Raw genomic sequence first — 23,340 nt, 5'->3', positions numbered from 1 at the left:
ATACATGGGAAAGGACAGAGTGGATCTGGGGAAGGAGCTCAAGATAGATACTGAGAGATATTTTATGACAAGATAAAACAGAATCCATCCTTTAGGCCCTAGGGAGACAAAGCAGGGGAGGGGGAAATTAAGCTGGGGAGTGACTCTGATGGTTAATCTTAGCACTGTTGTATGTTCTTAAAGGATTAGAATTCATCTTCCTAAATGTCCAGTTACTTTATATAGCTGCCCACCTACTTTGGATTCTGTGTACAGATCACCATGCTTACATACTTCAGTTCAGATACCATCACTTCTGCTCTCTGCATTTCATCTTCATTCCTGAAAGCAGACTAGGCATACGGAACAGAATTTATTTGACCTAGAGGCCATGCTTTCTTCTCTAGTTTGACTTCCAAGTTCAAAAATTTTTTGGCCTTCTCTAGAAACCACATCTTTTCTACTTATCTAAACAATTCAAACATGTATATTTCTGTGAGATACGATTTAATTAATTAGGAGAGGAAATACTAAGTAATTTAAAGACATTTAGCTCATAAACATAGATCATTACTTTATTAAGACTAATTACAGCTTCTAAAAATAAGATGCAGACATTGATAAAATGAGGGGGAATCAATGTTCTAGCACAAGGGCAAATGCTAGTTTTTGAATTATATATAGTGATGATTCATGGGCATAACCATAAATCTTAAATAACAGAGCACATCTGTCTTGGGGGATTGTCAGGAGCATATGGAACCTTCAGGTGCTACAGTGACTAATGACTATTTGCAGGCTAGAGCGAAATGTAGCTTAGTGTGTAGGTCCACATAAGGACTTGAGAATAATTCTCACCACTGGGGTATTTTTTCACTAATTTGTTATGAGCTCCAAAAAAGAAAACTACTACTACGTAAATCAGATACCAAATGATTTAAAATTTTTTCTGAAAAATTGAATGGTTATACTCAAAATTACAGCCTGTGTGTATCTAAGTAAATGTGTGTGTACATTTATGTGTGTTTAAAAGCACATGCTATAAACCCAGTGAGTCTCTTGGGCCATCATGGTCATTAGAATCAGCCTTTTTTGTGTTGGTTTTTTTTTTTAATCTTATTTATTTAACTGAAGTATGTAGTCAGTTACAATGTGTCAACTTCTGGTGTCCAGCATAATGTTTCAGTCATACATATACATTTTTATTTTCATATTCTTTTTCATCGCTATTATAAGATACTGAATATAGTTTCCTGTGCTATAAAGAAAAAACTTTAATTATCTCAAACTCCCAATTTAACCCTCTCTCCCCCTTTCCCCCACCCCACCATGTTTGTTTACTATGTCTGTGAGTTGTGTTGGTTTATTTTTAATACACAATTATTTTTTAATGAATGCTTCATGAAAAGAGGCTAAAGAGAGAAAGAATTTCTGATATGGGAAGAGAAAATCTCAACCTCTACCTCCAGTTTGAGCTAGGTGGCTAACCAGGAGCTAGTTTAAATATAGAAGGTTCAACCCAGCCAGGAGGTAGGTGCTGCTAATGAGTTGTGTAGAGGGGAACTAATTTAAATCCTTCCCCATTCAAATGCTCTTACATGGCTAAGACAGAAAGCCCATGTTTAAAAGCTCATGCATGGTTTTTCCCTTTGGGAAACAATGAAGTGAAAGGAGAAACTCCCTCCTTACATCGGTTCTTCGGAGAACAGCTCCTGCGCGCTGCTCTGCTCCCCGGAAAATTGCGCGCAGAGAAAGCTGCCCGGTTTTTGTTTCATCAGCTCCACTGGATCCCACTGGCACAAAGCTTTCAACATCTAGCCAGCCTTGGGAACTCCACTTCTCACAGTTACTTCAGGATCATTCTTCCTGCTAAATCAGCCAGGCTGCTTTTAGGTCTTGTGAGCAATGGTACCAGGTGAGGAGCAAAAACCTGATGAAGGAAGGGTCAGACTCGGGGTAGTTTTTAAATTCGGACACCAAAAGCCCACTAAGCAGAATCAATTTCTCTCCCCTCAACCAAATTTAATTTAAAATACTATTTAAAATATTTTGCTTAAAAATAGAATAGACCTTCTGGAGTTGCTTTGTATGCAGAAAAAGAAGCAGAGAAATGCAGAAAACAGTGACGGAAAAAAAAATTCAAGCTCTCGTGGTGGGTTTTAAGGCTCACATCTATCAGGTTTAATTCTATTTCCTAAGAGGAAGTCAGACATTCTGACAGGCTAAGCATATAGATTTTATTTGGCCTTATACCATTTTCTTCTGTGTGTCTGCAATTTGATTTTTGTTGATTTCTCCTAGGGATTTTTTTCCTGATGAATAATTAATTATAGTCCATGTCAATTTTCCATGGCCACTGAGTTCTGTACAAATCTGCCTACAATAAAACTTTCGATTTGTAAAAAGTGATTTGGTATATCTTCTGCTTTCCTTGCATTTTTAAGTTGTCCAAATCCATATGAGATTTGTCATTTAAAACTCTATTAGCCTTCACAGTTCATCTCTGATACACTTTCCTTGTTACACTCTCTCTTTTATAGCTCCCTTTTGTAACTTCAACTTCAGTACTCCAGGAAGCTCTTATTATAGCTTGAATAGTTTGTGTTTTACTAGTATATAGTTCAGCAATCACTTAGCACCCATGATAAAGTAAAAAAAAAATGTAGCTGTGGTCTCTTCTTACAGACTTCTTAAACCTTCATTTTATGGAAACATTCTAAGAAATTCTCTACATGTAAATGAATGATTATACAAATAATGGAATCCAAGAATTACAAACAAAACTGAGCTCAAGAAAACAAAAAACATTTACGGTTAATCCTTCCTCTAACATATGATGATGATTCTACAACTTTCCTCAGTCTTATTAAACACTTATCATTTGTACATTAAGCACAGTTTTGTACATAAGTAATATATCATATACATTTCACAACTAATATATTCCATACATTCCATTTAAGAAAAATTCTCCTTCCTCCAAAAAAGGTTTTGTTTTCTTTTTAAATATTTCCTTTGGGGTCTCACTTTTCAAAAATTTCTCCTTGATTTTGACCTTTGTAAACTACCTAAGTCTTCAACTCCTTCCTTAGATATAAAATCAAAATCAAGTTCAGTACGGTTTCAGTTTATTCCAAGTAGGAGACACACTGATTCATTTCATCACTTTATCACTGACTCTTCCATACAGTTTAATGTACAGCTTTGCTGACTTGGATTCAGCTAAACTTACTAAAATATTTAGAAACTCATGTTATTTATTATCATTATGTTTCTTTTTTTCTGATTATTTCTCAAATGTATTAATATTGATGACAATCATGATACTAGGTAAAATGTTGCAATGTTTACTTGGGATTCACCATGTTCCACTCTTCTTTCCTTTTGCCTACACTAACAAATTACAGATTTACTCTCCCTGCAACTCCAGTTTTCTCCTCCTTCACCACTGCTTCCTCCCTCTTCCTCTTTTCATGTTTTCACCTAAGATACTCTTGCCTGCCCGCTATAATCTCCATCAAGTTTTTCTTTTATCCACCATCCTGAAGGAAAAGCTCACATCTCTAAAATTTCACATCAGTTATTTGGCATGTGAATTAACCTGACCACTCTTCCATTCTGCAAAATTTCTTGAGCATCTATTATTTGTCAGGCAACACTGAATAAAACAGAAACAAATCCATGTCTCAAGGAGGCTTACATTCTAGTGAGTGAGACAAACTGCAAACCAAAACAAATACGTAATTATACAGTATATTGAAAGGTGAAAAGGAAAACCAAGGAAAGCTGATGGAGAGTGGGTTTATGGGGGAAGGGGTTTTGCTTCTATTTTATATATTTTTTCTGTGGGTTTTCTGTCAAGTGCCACCTTCTCAAATGCATGATTATTATTTTGGGTTGAATGTCAGCTGACATGTGAAAAATTGGAGAAATAATGTGAAGGCTCTAATTATAATCTTGGTGAGGGCTGCTCTGTTTTCATGCCACTCACTGAAGGACTAAGTGGCCTTTTAGGTTGTGAACAAAAGCCTCAGCAAGTCTTGGAGTTCAAGTTTAATTCCTGCGCCCTGTGAGTCCTCCAGGATTTCTGCTCAGCATCTCAGCATCCCAGCTACCATTTGCATACCCCAGCATAGAGCCATTGTTGGAAGTGAAATGGGCAGTGGGTGGGAGCTGCTGACAATTTTAAATAGTAGTCAGAGGCCTCTTCTGAGTGTGCTGTGCAATACAGCTTTTTAGTTCTGGGGCAGTGACAATGATCTGCGGGATCCTGATGAAGAGTTGGGGCTTCCTGGAAGGACTCATAATTCTTCAGGCAGGTCTCCATCTTTAAGAAGATGGTCCTTGCCTATCTGCAGCTGTCTCTTCGCTGTCTGTTCAGACCTTGTGGATAGGGGTCATACACAAGGACTTCTCAGTCAGGAAGTCAAGAAGTGCCAACCTCATCGACATCATTTAAAACTGCTGTTTCTCATAACCTTTTGTTCTCTGCTCCACACCACCTCAAGTCAAATTAGTATCTAAAACTGCTTCTAGACACCCAAGAAGGTAGAAAAATCCTATTGCCCTTTGTGATTCTCTTACCTTATCCAGTGACCCACTCTCAGGTGGAATTTTGGCCATAGGAGATTAAAACAAACCTATGACTTCCTCCTTTACTCCCCTAATCTTTTTCCTTTGCTCCTCCCACAATTTTCCAGGATCAGAAGAGCAAAACTTTTCTTTTTCCCTGCAAGTATTTCTTTCTATCACAAGCTTTATAGCCAAGGGATTGGGTAAGTAGCCTGGCAGAATCCTCTGTGATGGGTCTTCCAATTTATTTAGCAAATCACCTCCTCACAAAACCAAGCCTTGAAACTATTATCTTGGGAAAGAGGACACATTTTTGCTGCCCCACCAGATTTTTCTGTTCTGGAGTGCTAACCCTTAAGATTAGCCTTAGAGATGGGAGACCATAACAAATCCTTATCTAATGAAGGAAATTAAAACACATCAGCTTAATCTTTACAAAATACTAGCCTTGATAAACTGGGTAAGCTTTCTAAGTAAACAATGCCCTTAGAAGTGTGGTTTCTTAGACTTTATCTGATTGTGCCATTTGCACTCAAGACATTATTTCACCAATTAAATTCCAATAACCTATATAAGAATCTAGCACAAGTGCAGAATTTATCACCAAAGGTTAGTTAAGAAGTCGTACTTTATAATAAGTCATCACATGTTAAGTATTATAAGAATGTTATTCAAACATTCAGCTTGTCTTCCACCTGATTCAAAAGATTTCGTAAAACCCCAGAGTGTAACTTGGTACAAAGGAAATCAGGTGCCTTTGTATTCCAGATTGCACAACCCCTAATACTATGTGATTGGTCACTGGCCAACCATTGGTATTGAGAGTAGACTCTCCACATCTTTTCTACAAATTTGAATTCCAACAATGTCTTCCACTGTAGCACAATATTAATCCTTATCACCAAGTATCTGAGTTTAAACTGGTTATGTGGTACAAATGAGGGGATAATAAAGCATACACCAGCTAGTGTATAAAGTAGATATCATGTAAAGTGGCTTTTTGGGAAAACGGGTAGTGAGACTTGGGGAGTAATAAATCTAAGCCAAAAGAATCATGGAAATCAGTGATTTCTGGGAAGAGAGGTACTCTTTTTATGTTACAATAAGAACACTGGCTTGAAACAGACTGCCTGGGTTTAATGCCTTCTCTGCCATTTACTAGCTATCACCAAATATTCTCTCTGTTCCAACACTAGAGAGATTCTTAGTGGATAATGTCCTTGTTACTGAGGTTCCTTAGGACTGGTCTGATCACACCATTTCCACTTAGGATACTGTTTCACCAATTAAATTCCAGCAACTTCGTGAGGATCTAGCTTATTTCTCTGTTCCCCAGCTCCCTCTCCTGTAAGATGGAAATAATCATAGTGCTTGTCTTATTGAGTTGCTGCAAAGACTAAATCAGTTTATAAAGCAGTTCAAACAGCCTGGAACATATTACGCACTGAATAAACAAAAATCAACATATGCCCAGAAGATATTTTTCTATTAAAAACCCAGTATTATATTAAACTCTTTCTAATTCCATTGTGGACAAGACAGAAGAAAATAGAACAGAGCTAAAAACAGAAACAAAGCTGAAAACTATGTAATGAATATATACAATTCCTTTGGTAATCAACTAGAGAAAGCCTTTCTTGGAGGTTCATATTGAAGGAGTATAAACTTTTTTAAATTCTAGGAGTAATTTGACATGGAATTTTAACTCTTTAAAAGAATTTTAATCCATAAGTGCATCAGAGGTTTTGCCTTTTGGGAAATCAGGAAGGAGTCTCAGTAGTTAGACTTAAAAGGTCCCTGTGAAATATTTCAGAGTATGGAGGTTAACTGCACTGGATCCAGCTCTAACAACCTCGAATTAAATCACAGCTCTGCATGCTATGAACTGTGATCACGAGCACAGTACAGAACCTGTGTCTCAATTTCCACCTGTAAAATGGGAATGATAATAGTATCTAACTCACAGGGCTATTAGAGGGATCAAATGAGTTAGTATATATAAAGCACTGGAACACAGTAAAGGCTATCACTACTAAGAGATATTATTTATTAGTAAAAATAAAATACCTTTCTATCCATCAACACTTTGTTCATTCTCTTTACATTTGGCTATTTTTTTGTGACCACTGGTGTTGATTAGCTCTTCCCGTTCTTCAAGAAGTATGTACTTTCCTTGCACTATTTGATTTACTCTCTGTCTATTTTTCCACTAAACAGAAACATGTTGATTTATACATCCAAAACTGATATGTAATATAAAAACAGTATCTATAAAAATGAATACTATATATTAAAGTGAATTAAAGAACTAGTAATTTCCTATTTTATCCACCCTAGTTTTGCTTGATCATTATCTTTCCACACATATTAAAGTAACTTTCATCTTTCGACTATTTTCTGTCCATACCCTTTTATGGATTCAGTATGTTCTAGTTGTCATTTTCATCACCATTATAACCAATATTATGATTTTTACTATTGTTTTATTGCTCAAATATCAAATTTGACCATAAAGAGCTAGTTTAAGTTAGACATTAATTCTTTTTAGCACTGCCTCTGAAATCTTTGAAGGGTCTTCCAGAGAAAGATCAGCACCATCCTGATAGTTTCTGCCCTGGTACAACACATCAGTCATCCTCCAAGACGCACTGATTCTTTATGGGGGTGAGAACACGACAGAGCCCAAAGTGGACGCTGCAAGTGCACAGGAGGATCTGGGGTCAGGAAAAAGAGGTACAGAAAGAAAGATACAGCTCTTGGCCCACTAGTAAGAGTAAAATTGGGATATAACTTCCACAAGGTCTTAACTTATCTTTATAGTTTTGAGTTCATACTGTTCATTCCATTTTTCCCCAGTTTATTTACTATGTTACATTGCCATCCCATACTTCTACTACATGACTGTATCTACCACAAAAACTTGCTTCTACTCTGATGACACAGTAAAATTTTTATATTTTAAAAATTCATGCCTTTAGAAAGTTTACTGCCTAATGAGCAGAAATTACAAGTTTGGCTATGAGCTTATTAGTGTTAGGAATTTTTCTTTGATCCAGCTTCAACTGTAGGAATTAAAGAAGCATGAAGTACAGATAATTTCCTTTCTCATCAATGAACGTAAAAAATGATTGATCTTACTTGCTGTTAACATGAAAAATGATTGATCTATGTCATGCTGGATCAAAGTTTGAGTCTTTCGCTTTCCTTTTTTCACAAGCTCAAGTAAAATCTTCTACGCTCTAATTTTATACACCTGTTTTGCCTTGTTGAAGGATTTATGTATTATAGATGAATAGACAATAAAATATTATGTGCTGATGTGCACATATACTAATACAGTCAGTCTCACTGGCTTATAAGACAGTTCGGAGATGTGACAGATGCGATAAGATCTGACAAGTCCTTGGAAAAGAGGATCCCAATTCGTTTGCAGCTCCTTTTCAATTTTTAGTAAACTTCTCACCATTACAGGCCCCCAGAGACAAACCAGCATATGGAATTCGCAGATTTTGATTAATTTTAAGTTATGAAATTATAGCTACAGATCAGGTCCTATGAAGACTATTCCCCCTCAAATCTGTATCTATAATCATTTTCGTTTAAAATAAGTCACGTGAATTCACAGCAAACCTAACCCTGAGAATATATGGTGCGAAAACCACATCAGGTTATGTTCCCTCTGCAGAAATGTACTTTCGTACCCTCTCCGAAGGAAAAGCTATTGTTTATGGTTATTACTGTAATAAACAGAGAAAAAATATTTTAGGTACACTAGTTTGACAATAATCAAAGTGCTAATTACATATCAGAAGTAAGAGCCTTGGAATCAGGTTTTAATTAAAATCTTAGCTCTAGCATCTATTTCTGGTAAGACTCAGGGCAAGTTTACCTGAACTTTATAAGCTTTTGTTTTCCTTCATTTGAAACAGGAATAATAATACCTGCCTCTTAGAGTTATGGTGAGGATTACACGAGAGAACATTTACAGCGACAGTGAACATGACTAGCACCGCACTATCTATAGAAGTTATTGTTAAATGGGTTTTCTTTAAAGACTTACTGCATGATTCTATAAGGCCCTTCTTCCTTTGAGTAATAGCACTATTACATGTAGTTCTTCTGATCCATAGTGAACTGTGATGATCCTCAAGCCCTGGCATTTTTGGAAGCACCTCATGCTCCTGGAAAGAGCAGAGACTCTAGGTGGTAGTGGAGGAGGAGGAGTTTGAGAGGTCTGCATAGGTCTCAGGATATAGGTGGTTTCTCTTTAAAAATTCCTTAATGTTAATTTGAACCTGACTTTTCCTATGTAGAACTATTACAGAGTGGACAAGATATGGGGCTATTTGATCTTCAATCCAGATAAAGCCTTGAACATATGAAAGAATAGTTCATTATTCTCATTTAGAGCTTTTCAAACTTAAGCTGACTTTTTTCTTTACTGAGGTTTAGTAAGATGTTGCTATGTGAGATAATTTATGTAAAGCTCTTTAATGATATTAATAATTTTAAGGACAATAAGACACATTAATTTCTTTAGTGTGATTCAGCTGGAATTTCAAGGACCACCATGACACTGTTTGGAGGGAAATATTTATTAAATAATGATGGACCTCATCTAGTGTGAAGGGGGCTTGTATTGGGAAATGACTGATACTTGAGGTCTGAAAATTAAATCCTTAATTCTAATCTGGAAATGTAGTGTTAAACACATGGGTTCTGGCGCCCCTTGGTGTACAGATGTATTATTACAGTTACACTTACGCTCTCCCCCAAATATGCATGTTAAGAATAGTATCTATATCACCACCCACTTTGTGATGTATTTAACAATTTTTGCTGTTTCTGTGTTGTCAGACATCTCCTATTCAGTGAACCTGATAAATTCAATTTAGAAGTTCCTCACCATATTTTCGGGTTACCATTGTGTCATGTGAGTAAACTAGATAAAACAGATTTCCTCAGTGTTTGAATATGGTCCAGATTGTATGCAAAGCCATCATTTTAAGGTTTGTTTCCTTATTCAAAACATGTGGTCCTGATACAGCTTAAAAATATTCTCTTGTGCTTGCCTTATTAAAACCCCAGATTTTGATTCAGTGTGATCCATAAATAAACAGGATTAAGAAGAGAATACAGAAGTTTGTCATTGTGTAACTATTTTTCAGTTAACAGCCTGTTGGAAAATTAGCCAAGGACTTTTATCAGTTTTTATTCATCTCAAATCAAGACTAAGTACTTGTTAGTCGAATTTTTTAAACTAATTTATGTTGTTCCTTATAGTTCTTATTAATGCTGTTCACCAAGTCTTTCTAGTTCTCCTCTGAGCATATAGAATTGCACTTTTCTGAAGCAATGAATTCTGGCAGTGGCCATATATCTTGCTTGAGCTAATGACGTGTGCGCAGAATTATGCATTTTACTTTCGGAGGTAAAATGGCAGGAATCAACTATTTGCCCCCTTCCTTCTTTTTCCCTCTCCCTCCACAACCTACCAGCCATGGTGACAACAAGACGCCAGGTGGAGGCTACTTAGTGTCCCAGGAGGGAAACAATGCAAGGCAGAGCACCCATATGATCTGCTTGGAAATGGAGCGTGAATGAGAATTTAAACCTTTGCAGCTTAAGGCTGTAGAGATTTGGAGGTTGGTCCTCACTGCAGCATAGTGTACCATTGTAATAGACACACTCCTCTTTTCAGAGGTACCTTTATAAAACTTCCTTTGTTAAAATTACTATGAATTATTGATAGCTTTTGTCAAGTATTCTTTAAAATCCACAGGAGAAAGTAGTACAGAAACAAAAAGAGTAACAATCAAAATCTCCCCACATTTTGTGAAAGATATAAATGTGTAGGGCCAATAAATGTCAAGCTTCAAGCATCATTTGTAGACAGGAGGTAAACAGTCCCATATGGAAGGTTTCAGAAGAGGAAATGAAGAAAAAGATACAAAAATACGCAGGTGATTTAAACAAACCCTATATGTATACAGTAACAAAACAATATCCTGATAAAACAAGATTGAATGAAATTATATGACAATAAAATGTAAGTTTGAAAGGAGTAAGGGACTATACAGGAAGAGGGAACAGGTATTATCTTCAAATGATAAGCTTTGTATGTCAGTAACTACTGAAGTAACAGATACACAGCATATAACATTCATAATAGGAGACAGGATAAACAGGATGGCAGAAAACAATCAACCAAGAATTCTAAACCCAGAAAATCTATCACACAAATGTAAACTTTACATACATGTGTTTTTAGATAAGTCAGATTTTCATAGTCATACTGATAAAAACACTGGTTATTTTTCTAATGAAAACTGTAACATAACTATTAAGAAGATGGCCAGATAAAGTATGAAAGGAAAGGAGTGAAATAAAGAGGACAGGCAGAGGTGAGGCAGGACATTACCACTTTGCATTAAACCTTTGTGGAAATTTTAACTTGTTAAGCTACAAACATATTAATTACAAATTTTTAAAAAATGAAACAAAAAGATTCAAAAATAGAATTTCCACTTAAGAACTCTATACGAATAATTGCCAAACCAAAATTTTCATTCAAATATCTCCCTGGACATGTGTGTCTCACTGTTTTTTGACCTTCCCATTGCATGTTTCAAAACTAGCTCCTTACTCCCCAGGCCTGCTTGGGGCTCCTCCCCCAACTCCTCTGTCCCTCCCCCTCCACTTGTACTTTTCCCTGAAGCAAGTAGCCCAGTTATTCAGCCAATCACCCAAGTCAGAAAACTAAACCTCATGCTTCTGATTTACTCCCAACACATAAACACTGAATTCTATCAATTCTACCTCTGTACAGTGTCTGGCATTGGTTTTCTTTTCTCCCTCTCTGACTCTCACTTAGCTCTGGTATTACTGAACTTACCGTTATATTAACGTGTCAGTATTCTCTTGTCTTTAGTTCTAATTATACACTGGTCCTTCTGCTTGGACCAATTTTCTTTCTCTTTTAGGGATCAGCAAAAGCACTGGCTCTTCCAGAAAGGTCTCCCTGATATGTTCATTCCATTACTCATTTTACTAGATATTCCATTTGTGAATATCCTAACTATTGACACAGAAGATACATAATTTTGTTTCAAGAATGAATAAATAAGTGCACTGAATAAACTGGAACTGTTAATTCCAACAGAATAGGTCACATTCTTTTATCATGGGGGAGCGGTCATTTCTAGGTTACTGAGATATAGGTAGAAAACTACATGTCTCTTTCCACCTAAGTTCTATGCTTTCCAGAAAATTTCTGAACTATGTTAACAAGGAGTCCATATGTTCTGCTATCGTCTGCAAATTCAAACATAGCGTTTATGTGAAAGAGGAAACTGTCAGTGTAGGTGTTTTCTTCTAACACATAGATATTGTAGACACAAGGCCTTTCTGCTTAAGGAGGTATCTTCTGCTTGGGAGGTTAAACTCAGTGGTAGCACACTGTCTGCTGAAAGGACATCGATCAGAGGTTTAGCTATGCCTTTTCCCCTTTCCTCCCTTAGTACAGCAACTGTCAGTCTCCCAGGAAAGACTTCAACCCTTGCTCTGCTAGGATGGCAGGGAGATGCACATTCATCTGAGTCTGCTAGGGACACGGTGAACTTGGATGGCTGCATTTATTTTTAGAGGAAATTTATTTCAAGATAAAAAAATTTCTCCCTCACATGAGGATATAATTTTGACAGCTCAGGGGGTAAACAGCCACAAGAGGTTGCTGAGTGGAAAAATTCTAGTAGAGCTAACTTAACGAAGAATTTAAAATGGAACAACTGCCATATAAGCAGCATAATTACCTCTGTCAGCTCCTTCCACTTTTCAGTACCAGAACTTTCCAGTAGCCAAGACGTAACTGGAATCAATCTAATCTCATATTTCCTCATACACATTTATAAGTAGGAGGTGGCAAAATACAATTATGTGGTTGTGTACTTGCCCCAATTTGTTTTTCTGTGAATGTGATTTGGTAGAAAAAACTGCACTGGGAAACAGAATTCCTGTGCTCTACCCTGGTTCACTTCTTACTATGCGACCTTGAACAAATCATTTCAGCAATTCAAAGCTCCATTTCATTTTCTACAAAATGGAGATAAGGTGTCTTGCCAAATACAAAGCTTTTCAAAACATATCAAATTAATTTATATGGAAGGATGTTACAACCGTAAAGGTGCTTTACAAATACAAAGCATTATTTCTCAGATAATATCTAATGTTCATTATTTTTAATAAACATTTCAATAACACTATAATTATATAATATTCATGATCTGTATTTTCTTTATAAAATATTTATTACATGTAATTTAATATACATGACTGTATCTTGTATTTTATAATTTGTTATGTTATATAATTATATATTAAAATTATATGTAATTATTTATTAAAAATTTCAACGATAATAAGCTAGTTAGAGACATGCCATACTCAATACAGATTTATTGTTTACATGGTCTGTTCATCGTCTAAGTTTAGTGAACATTTTGTCAAAGCAGAACCATTCAAGGGCAGGTTAGGATTCTGCTACGAAAAGGCTTGATACTATGGTTTGAAGCTGGGATGTAATTTGTTGTCCAAAAAATAGAATCATTTTTATTCATGCTTTTATTCATTTGTACCTGTTAGTTCTCTAATATATTTGAGCTACTGCTAAGTAACTAGCTTTGTGGTAGGTGTAGAGGATAAAAAGATAAATCTACCTGTCATCTAGCCATGCACAGGCTAGTAGGGATAAGAAAGCTGAAATTTTACAACATGCTATAGAGTGTCATAAAATTATAAAGTAGTAGTAACTTTGAATGAGGCAAGGATTGGTCCAGAATGCTACACAGTGGAGAAGGGTCTAGACTGTGAAGGATAAGTAAGGGGAAAAGGTAAGATAAGAAGGAATTTTAAGTGACAAAGGCACAGTAGCATACCGTAACATAACCAAATCTGGGTATGGAGAGCAAACTAGTGGCTAAAGATCAGCGAACATGACAAGGGAAACCTGATGATTAGTGAAGGGAGGTAGAACAGGAAGAGCCTCTAATGCTAAGAAATTTAAACTTTCTTCTGCAGATACTGAGCTATCTCAAAGAGTTTTCAACAGACAAATGTCTGAATCTGATTGCGTGGATTGGGGGTGTGTCTGTGTGTGTGTGTGTGTGTGTGTGTGTGCGCGCGCGTGTGTTGAGAGGGGTGGAAGATAAAAAGAGGGAGGACGGAGGTAGAGTTTATTCTGAAAGTAGTGTAGAGAATGAGTTCCAGCGTGAAGAGAATAGTTTATTGTTAACAGATTTTTAAAAATGCTGAAACTGTGAAATAAAGTTATTTTCACGGGGATAATAAAGACTTGTGGGGAGGTGATCTGGCTGAAGATTTTATGAGTACAATGATAGAATACTGATAGAATACAAGTGGGAGGTTAACATCCAAGGTAGGTTTGAGGTGAAAAAAGTTCCATTTAGGGTATGTTGAGTTTTACCTTCAGATCATTCAAAAGCAAATTTTACTAAGTCATGTATGTAACTCTAACCTCTGTAGAGAATTAACAGTATGAGACAGGAATAAATATCAAAATTACTGTATAAAGCTGATAGTCAAATATATGGATGCTGGTTAAAGAGCTGAAAATGACTGTTGAATGTTAAGAGAAGAGCTTTCAGGAAGTAGAACCTCTAGCTGTTATGGTCAAGCAGCAATACTGAAATCTTTCATGACATTAAAATATTATTCTTTATTGAAATGGAATTAATAGTATCCACTAGTAAGTCATGTCTGCATAGCAATGTTACTTTCAGGATATACAAGAGAATGAAAGTTTTAAATAAAAATCCCTGGGTTTAAGTTATACATGACTTTCTAAATTTCAGGATTTTTATTGATCAGAGCACAGCTGAAGTACAGCAGGGGCAATCTGAGGAAATGTATTGCTTCCTATATTGTTGGGTGGTTGAACTTTTAAATGAGGACTCTTGGTGGGAGAGCACTGACAGTGATGAACAGTTCTTTCCCATTCCTATGGACTCGGGCAGGACTGAATTAGCATCCAGGATGTGCCACTTACTGGTATGACCCTGAATCACTGGCTTTAACCATCTTATTACAGTTAACCATTTTATGATACTGGTGATTCTGCAGACCAGGTAAGAGGACTCAAGGTATCATCAAAATAGGTAAGCAAAATAATTAAGGATAGGTGACATTTAGTTATCTAGGCATCTTTGTTTAAAAATGTTAATAAGGACATCAAATCTCATCTATGTAGTCAAATCTTGATAATTTATTTATCATGTGGAATGGGGATATGATTACTTTTTTTAAAAAGAGGAAAATAACAGAGCACAATCCTATCTTTTGATCTACGATCTTAAAATTCGAGCTCAAAAATGGCTTTTGTTTTCTTGATTTTGTCTTGCTTTTGAAGAAAATGAGTACTGTTTGTATACATTCTAATTACAAAGTTATTTTAGTTGACTGGTTCTCAAGAATGATTAACTTCATGGCACAAAATATGTTTTTTCATGTCTTTTTTTTTTAGAAATGAAAACAATATATAAATGTACATTATTTAAGAACAGAAGGCAAGAAGCAATCATTTTTCCATCTAACTATTGGTAACATACCTCCATTATTACTTTGCTCTATAGGCCATTCTGTAACATTCTTTTATGACTAACTTCATCACTAATTTAGCACTTCTGTACATATGCTTATTAGTGGATAATTAAAAACTTAAGAATTATGCATCCTGACAAAAAGCTTTGCCTTTCTATACAACTAACTGCTTTTATTTCTTCTGTGTACTCCCAAAAACACTGAAGATTTTTTAAAATATTTACTTATATTGATATAAAACATTTGATCTCATTTTGCATTAATATCCTTGATCTCATTTTGCATTAATGTCCTTTTTCTTAATAACTTGGTATTACTGGAAATACCTACAGATATATTTAGCACTACCTTCAGAATTTTGATTTAAGGTTTTGATATTAGGGTTTCTTAATTTTAGCTTTTGAAACATGATTCTTTTCATCAATGTGAATATTTCTAACAATTTATTTCATAGGACAGAATCTACACAACTCAATCCCCTTATTTATTTTCTTGCTCACAAATAGAAATAATCATTAACCAGGTTTGCCATATATGCCAAATACTGTTTTAAAGACTTAAAATAAAAATTGTCCTATGTCTAATGCATACTGCATGGAAGGTAAACTTGCTTTGATGATTTATAACAGTCAGCAACTTTTTCTGTAAGACTAGATCATTAATATTTTGGGCTTTGTGGACAAGAGGCAAAAATGTGAATATTATGTAGTACCTCATATAAAAGGAAGAAAACAAATTCCACAATTTTCACTGACAAAATTCAAAGTATAATAATTGAATATAATGTTTTTATAATATTAGTCTATTAGTGAGGATGAAATGGTTTTGAGGAATAACATTTTGCTTCATTGATGTTCACAGTTAGTGTTCTCCTATCACCAAATCAACTGAAAATGTTCATCAGTAAGAAACATTTTTACGCTGAAGGTCATCGAAAAATCAGGTGGGAGGCCAGATGTGGCCTGCAGGCTGTAGTTTACCAACCCAACCCCTGAGGTAAAGGATGCTTCAGAGAAATTTGAACATTTTTAAAATGGTTAAGAAAATGTTGGAACAACTGTAATTGTAGTTATATGATTTAATGAACAATAATGAAATGAAACCCAATACTATTAGCTACAGATGTGTATGGAAAATAGTGATCCATATATTATATCTTTTTGTAAACTTGATGCTTAATTATCCAACTACAAGTCAAAGAGTGATTGTCAGCAAATGAATGATGACTTTTATGAAGATGAACTGCTGTACTATGGATTCTACAGTTTTTACCCAGAATGGAAATCATGCTACTGACTCCATTGCAGGACTTACAGGCAAAGGTATTTTGTTCTCCTACAAGCAGAAAAACTGTAAACATTTCACCAAGTTTTCCAGAGAAATAAGGAAGTGACCATAGAGAGGCTTCCCAAGAAGTGTAGCCTTGCACCAGTCCATGTCGTCCATCAATGCAGCGAGCTACGGAGAACCCTGAATCCACAGCTGTCTCACCGACATAGCTGGGGATATGGCCACTACATAAAGATTCAGCTCTAGCCTTAGTGATAAAAATTAAGTGTCTTTCATTCTCAGTAATTTAAAGACTATTCCTAATCCAGAAACTCAGGAAACTCAGGGTTAAGCTTCTCTTCTGCCCCTGTTCAGATGCCACATCTACTAGCTAGGCTACATAGTCACCACTGACTTTTAGTCTTGCCCTGCACAGACTTGGTCTCAAACTGTTGTCCTTCAAATCTGAGTCTGACGTCAGTTTCCTGCCCAGCTCCTGTTTCCTCTAAGGCCATTGTGCTTCCCTAGGGTTGAAGTTGGCCTGTGAGCCCCAGCCTTGAAACCAAGGCACTGCTGTCTCTGTTGGACCTCTGGTCACTGCATTCTGGTCTGTCTTCTTGGATCTCCAGAGTGTGGCCAACACCACAATCTTTACTGCAGGGCCTTACTAGTGCTTGGAGATGATGTTTCCCAAATGCCTGTCCCTACCCTGGGGCTAGTAAATGACATTTCTGTACTGAAAAAAAATTTAAGATAACCATAGTGAAAATTTATTGCTTAATATATTTTGTTTTTAGTTTTGTCCTTCCCAATCTTGAGGTTGAAATGTCCTGTAATTTGTGGATTAATACTGGCATTAAGTGTTTGATAGTTAAGTCTTCAGTTGAAAAAGCAAGTTGATAATTATGTATTTGCCTAAAGTTTTGATTTTTACTAGTTACTAGAAGTTTTACTATTTTACTAGATTAAAAAAATTCCAAAGTTGAAAACAGAAGAGGACAGTCTGAACAACCGCGGTTACCCCTGTGGAGTCTTCCTGAAGCCTGATGGCCCGTCCACTATCATTTGTTGCCAATTATTCTGCTTATTGGCAAGATTTCACCCTGTCCTACGGCCTGAGGAATTCTTTGTCCCCAAGGACAGCTGTTTGGTGAGGGGTTCTTTTCTGTATTTCACCATCTAGATACTGATGACTACAGGGCTCAAGTGACAGGGCTACATGGTCAATCAATGCCAAAATGGGGCTAAAATTAATGCTAGCAATTCAGCAAGTGACTACAAATCAGAGTGACTGAATCTATTCATCACATCCAATTCTGTTACAGGAAATAGGCTTGATGAAATACAGTAACTTAATCCACACAGAAACAAAGCACCCTATCCATCAAGCAAGCAAGACATCACCTTCGTATTTTTTTCCTTCAAAACAACTCAACTTCTGTACAGAAACTTTCTAGATTTATGGGAACATCTCTTTGTGCTTTGCCTTCCTGTAGACTTGTGTTAGTCTCATTTAGTCATTTAAGAGCGTGCAATACTGGGATCCCATTCACCAAGTATGAACAAGGTATGTAGGTTAATATGCATTTGTATGTATTTCTGCATCATGCTCATTAGGCATTTTTATTATTATCATGGTAAGTGTAGTATTAAAGCCTGCAGAGAGATTTTATCATCATGTGGGCAACTGAGAACAATTTTAACTGGCTGTATTTTGGAACCATCTCCCTGCTACATTTTCCCTCTTATGCAAATGCATTATATAACTAGCATCATCTTAGATGTATATTATGTAACCGGGTCACTACTCAAAAACTGAAAATACCACAGAGATTAAAATAAATTTCAGAGTAAAAAATGTTTTAGGAGATTCCAACACTTCCAAGTCCCCAAGTGCCTCTACTTAATCAAGATCAGCTCTGTAGCAGAAGACCAAAAGACAAGGCAGAAGTGTTGTTTATCTTCTTGGAGAGGATTCATTACCTCCGACGTTATTTGACATGAAAACAGATGTACCTCTGTCACTGCTCTGACCTCTCTAATAAGATGAACAACTACGCTGATACAGTTATTGATCAGAGCAAAACCCATTCCACCGGATACAGACAATAGATGCACACCAGTGTAAATGAGGACTTAACATCTGTCCCAAGAAGACTGGCTATTAATCTGGAATCTAAAATGGCACAACTAGCTGTTTGGCAGTGCTTCTTCCCACTGTAGGTATACAGATCAATGGACTTCTTGCTCAGTAGGCAATGTTTTATGAATGCGGGTAACTGCATATAAAACTTGTAAATCAAACATCCCAAACTTGGCCTGAATTCTAAGTGTGTTGAATATTGAAAGTGTTAATCATTTTGCAATTAACCTGCCTTGTTTTCCTTTCTAAAGGTAACAAGTAATTGTGTTAGTGGGTTGCTTATTGAACAACTGACTGAGATGCTCTCTCACTGTTACTGATAAGTACACTATTTACATAATGTAACCTTACTAAAAGTGTTAAATTGATAAAATGTTGAAATAAAGCTTGTATGTGATGAAGTACAAAGAGCATTCTGAATGAGTGCTTTAAACAAACACTTAAATTTGTTTAAGTTAGGAGGAATTTTTAGAAAGTTTGACAGTTCTAAATCCTTTTCAAGTCTTTGTATGGGTCTGTTTCTAATGGTTCCTAAGTACTAAAAAAATTTTAAAAGCAAGTAACAAATACTTGATACAAATTATACATATGACTAGGTAAGGACCAGGAATCATTCAGTAACTTCTTTAATTCAACTGAATTAAGGTACATATGTGTCTTGGGGACAGGATGCTGGGAAGGCCAGACAGAATGATGGGGTCTGGATATTTCTATATATTTCCCTTTCTCCTGAGTTACTCTTTCCTGTCCTAAAGTAGAAACAACTTTGTATTTTAAACTTCAAGTTGGATGCATATAAGTCCACCTGATTGGACTTTCTGCCCATTTAGTCAAACTTAGGAAAGGGAAGAATAATGTGTTTTCTGGGGCAAAGAATTTGTACTACACATACAGGAATCAATAGACTTCTTAAATGATCTCAAAAGAACAGCTTCTGTGCCAACTCATATGCTACAAATATTACATGTGGCATCCTGAAATTGCTTTTTTCGCCATAGAGATTTACTGACAAATTCAAACCCCTCAATGTTCAAAATGTAGACTTTATGCAATGATAAATGTCATTAACCATTCTTCTATCACTTGGCTCATTCCTTTGTCTATGGACCTATGTCCTTTATGAGATTTCATAAAGAGAAGTTCAAGTTGTTTCTCTCAGAGAGCTCAGTTCTTTTTCGTACAACTGGAAATTGCTTAATTAAAAACCCCATATAATGAAATTGTTTATCAAGTTTTAAATGAAAAAAATTCATGAATTATAAAGACAATGCTCTCAGACTGAAAAGGCCAGTGAAATGTGGACACACTTGAACATTTAAGAATAACTTTTGGATGATTTCTCCACCAATATTCAATTATTCTACCTTTCTAAAAATAGTCCATTAATTTGAAAGTATAAAATTTACAGTAGCACAACTGTAAAAATGGAGTAAAGAGATTTCATCCCTCTATGAGTCTAACTTGCTGATAGCACAGCCAATTTCTTCTTGCTGATCTCATCAACTACTGAAATTCTTACAACTGCTTTAACTACAGTGTTTGCTAAAAAAAATTTTAGAGGTGGTAAAGGGAATTGAGTAGAAAGAATGCTGAAATATTCTTGGTCCTTTTCTTTCAGACAAAGGGATATATAAGGTCCTAAGATCTAGTATCTTGGTATCACCACGGTTACTACTACTTGTAATGATTAATATATATACATCGTTTAACCTAGAGAAATGTTTTCATTTACTTTTCTCATGTGATCTTTAAACTGACCTTAATAAACCGATACATAGGTAGGTAAATAAAGCTATTTCTTATCAATTAACAAGTAGGAAAAATGAATTTAAGAGACTTGTCAAAGATCTTTGAGCAGCAGCAGAGCAGAGACTCAACCACTAGTCTTTCAATTCCAACTCCAGTGTCTTTCCTCATTCTAGTAAGCTGCTAATGCAGTCGGTTTCCAAGCTCAGATTATCTCCTTTATGACTCATGAAACAACATTTTAGGCACTGCTCTCGCTTCTGCCAGATCTTCACTTCGATAGCATCCTACCACTTTTAAATTCAAGAAGCATGTGAGATAATCCATGACATTTGTGATTGTATTAAGCAGAGAAAAGTGAAGAGCAGAGAAAAATTTCAGGATAGTAGCATTACAAGTCTGAATTTTGTGCCAGAAGACTACTACAAAGCTGAAGGATTTGGAACTTGTATGTTACCATAATTTCACCAACACCTAAAGTACTCTTGAAAAAATGTCCTCTTCTCATCCCCCCCCCCAACCAGCTTTTTGGAAAAGCTATGTGTTTATGACATCCTCTTTTGACTTTTCCTTCACCTCCACAGGTAAAAAGCTTTTTACGTTCTTAATTCACTACGTTCCTCACAGCAGCCTTACTAGTGACCAAATGAACACCTAGAAAGGCTCAGAGGGTTACAGATAATAAGCTGAAATTCAGGGAAAACTTCCCCATAGATGGCACTTTACTGATTGCTAGCATCATAAACACATTATATTCAATTTTATACTCTCAGTGCCTAAAGATTGTTGAGCATCTAGGAAACCATCAAATATTATTTCACTATTACTGACTGGGTACATAATGCCAGTTCCCTTTCCAAGACTGTTAAAAGTCAGTACTGTAATCACCATAAAAAAATTATAAGATTAAAAAAAATTATCCATAGCAATATCATAAGCAAAATTTGAATTGACCATTTTCTTTTTTTCTCCTATGCATATAACATGCATATGTGTCAATAGATCATATGTGTAGATTTTTACTCCAATAATTTTGCTTGACACTAGAAGTTGTTCCTATGATTGTAACACTCCTAAACATATTTTTTTATGCCTGTCTACTGGTCCACTAAAAGGGTACAAGAATTTACCTCAGTATTTCTCCATTAGATGCCATTTAAGTTGTTTCAGTTATTCTGCAATTTTAAAATTACACATGTATCTGTTTAAGAAGTTTGGATTACCTTCTTAGAATAGATTTCTAAAAGGATTTAGAGTAGAAGGATATGTATAGTTTTTAAGGAGAAAAGCTTCTTTAAAGTCTGGCTCAATTTAATTTTCATGAACAGTATTTGAACAAACCAATTTCTCTGCATCTTTGCTCGCATCTTTATTATGTTAATGTGATGAAAAAAATGTTAGCTTATTCTGTTAACTGACCTTTCCTTTATACTTTGAGTTTGAACCTTTTTTTGTTGACTAATCAATGCTCAATATTTTCTCTTTTGTAATACAATTTCTTTCATGAATTTACTTATCCATCCATTCAACAATATTTATTCAATGTTCATTCTTTATTGAACACTAGTTAACATTAAGAATTTAAAGTTGAAAGGAAAGTTAACTTTCAGACAGTTTGCAGTCGACTGCATACAGAAAAAGCCAAAAGGAGGCAAAAATTAGTTTGCTTTTCCCTTCATAAATTGTTAAGTAGTTCCCATTATCTGACAAAATATAATCCAACAATTTTCTTCTTGAGGCACAGATTAACAGATAAAGCACATATTGTTAATACGAGCTGCAATAATAAAATGAGTACAAAGGTGTTTGGATATAAAGCCAAGAAATTTAATAGATAATGTCAAATGAGCCACTAAGTAGAATATGAAATGCAAAATGCCTATATACAATTAAAAAATGCAAATGATTAATCTTTCCTTTTAGAAAACTGCCAAGTCTTCTTTTGTGACATTAGATTAAAATGAATTTTTTTAGATTAAAATTAAATTTTTTCCTGCACAATATTCTTTCTTTCCAAAACTCTTCACTCCTATCACATCCACTTAAAATAACTGCCATCAGCATTCTATTCATTGTATTCAATGATCACTTTCAGGACATTGTCATTTGAAAAGCTAGGGTAATTATGTAACATTTAAGTCTATGGATCAATCTTGCAACCCACTGGAGCTAATACTTAACATTTGTATCATTGTTTATAATTCACCAAAGACATTCAGTATAATAATGTCTTTGAATCTGCAGCAAGACATGGGAGGAGAGATGAGTCAGTCCTCTTTCAGTAATATGGCCATGGAAAGAGCCAGAAGCCTCTGGCAAGACATACACTACCCAAACATTTATTGTAAACTTCCTTCCCACCTGTCTTCAGCCTTTTCTCTTAGTATCTTTGCGCTTCACTATCACTATTCCCTCTTTAATTAACATTTTCCCTACAATTAACTAATTAGAAAATTTCTACCAATTTCTAAGGTTCGTATCTAATGCCTTTTCATAATTTTCCTTGTCTCTGCCTTCCTTCATGCTCTGGGCAACGTGACTCATTTCTATTTGTTCCCATAGCATTCTGTACCTTCCATTATGCTGTCCACAGATGGTAATCCTGTTATATATGTTGTTTCTCCCCCTCCCCTCCTCGGTTTCTCTCACCTTCTGCTCTCCATCTCTCTCTCTCTCTCTAAGAATTCAGCACCCATGACTACTGCTGCGTGCTGGGTCAGGTGACTGTTGGCACCAAGTGTGAAAAACTGAATTGATTATACAGGTTTGGAGTATTGAAAGTTGGCAAAGAGACAGTACATTTGCACACATCAGTAGTACCAACTGCAGAGGTTCTGGGGAAGGCAGGGGTAAAAAGAAAAGTAGAGCAGGGTCAACAACAAACTTAGGATTCCACCTTTAGGAGTTTGTTTGAAAAGTTCTAAGAACTTAGTCCATTATTATCAAGACCTTTTCATTTTCCCTGAAAATTCCACTGCATTAACTTGTGCTCCAGGGCATTTTTAACATAATTTCTT

This window comes from Vicugna pacos, chromosome 7, assembly GCF_048564905.1.
Source record: "Vicugna pacos chromosome 7, VicPac4, whole genome shotgun sequence".
NCBI classification, from domain to species: domain Eukaryota; kingdom Metazoa; phylum Chordata; class Mammalia; order Artiodactyla; family Camelidae; genus Vicugna; species Vicugna pacos.
This window is presented reverse-complemented; position numbering follows the sequence as displayed.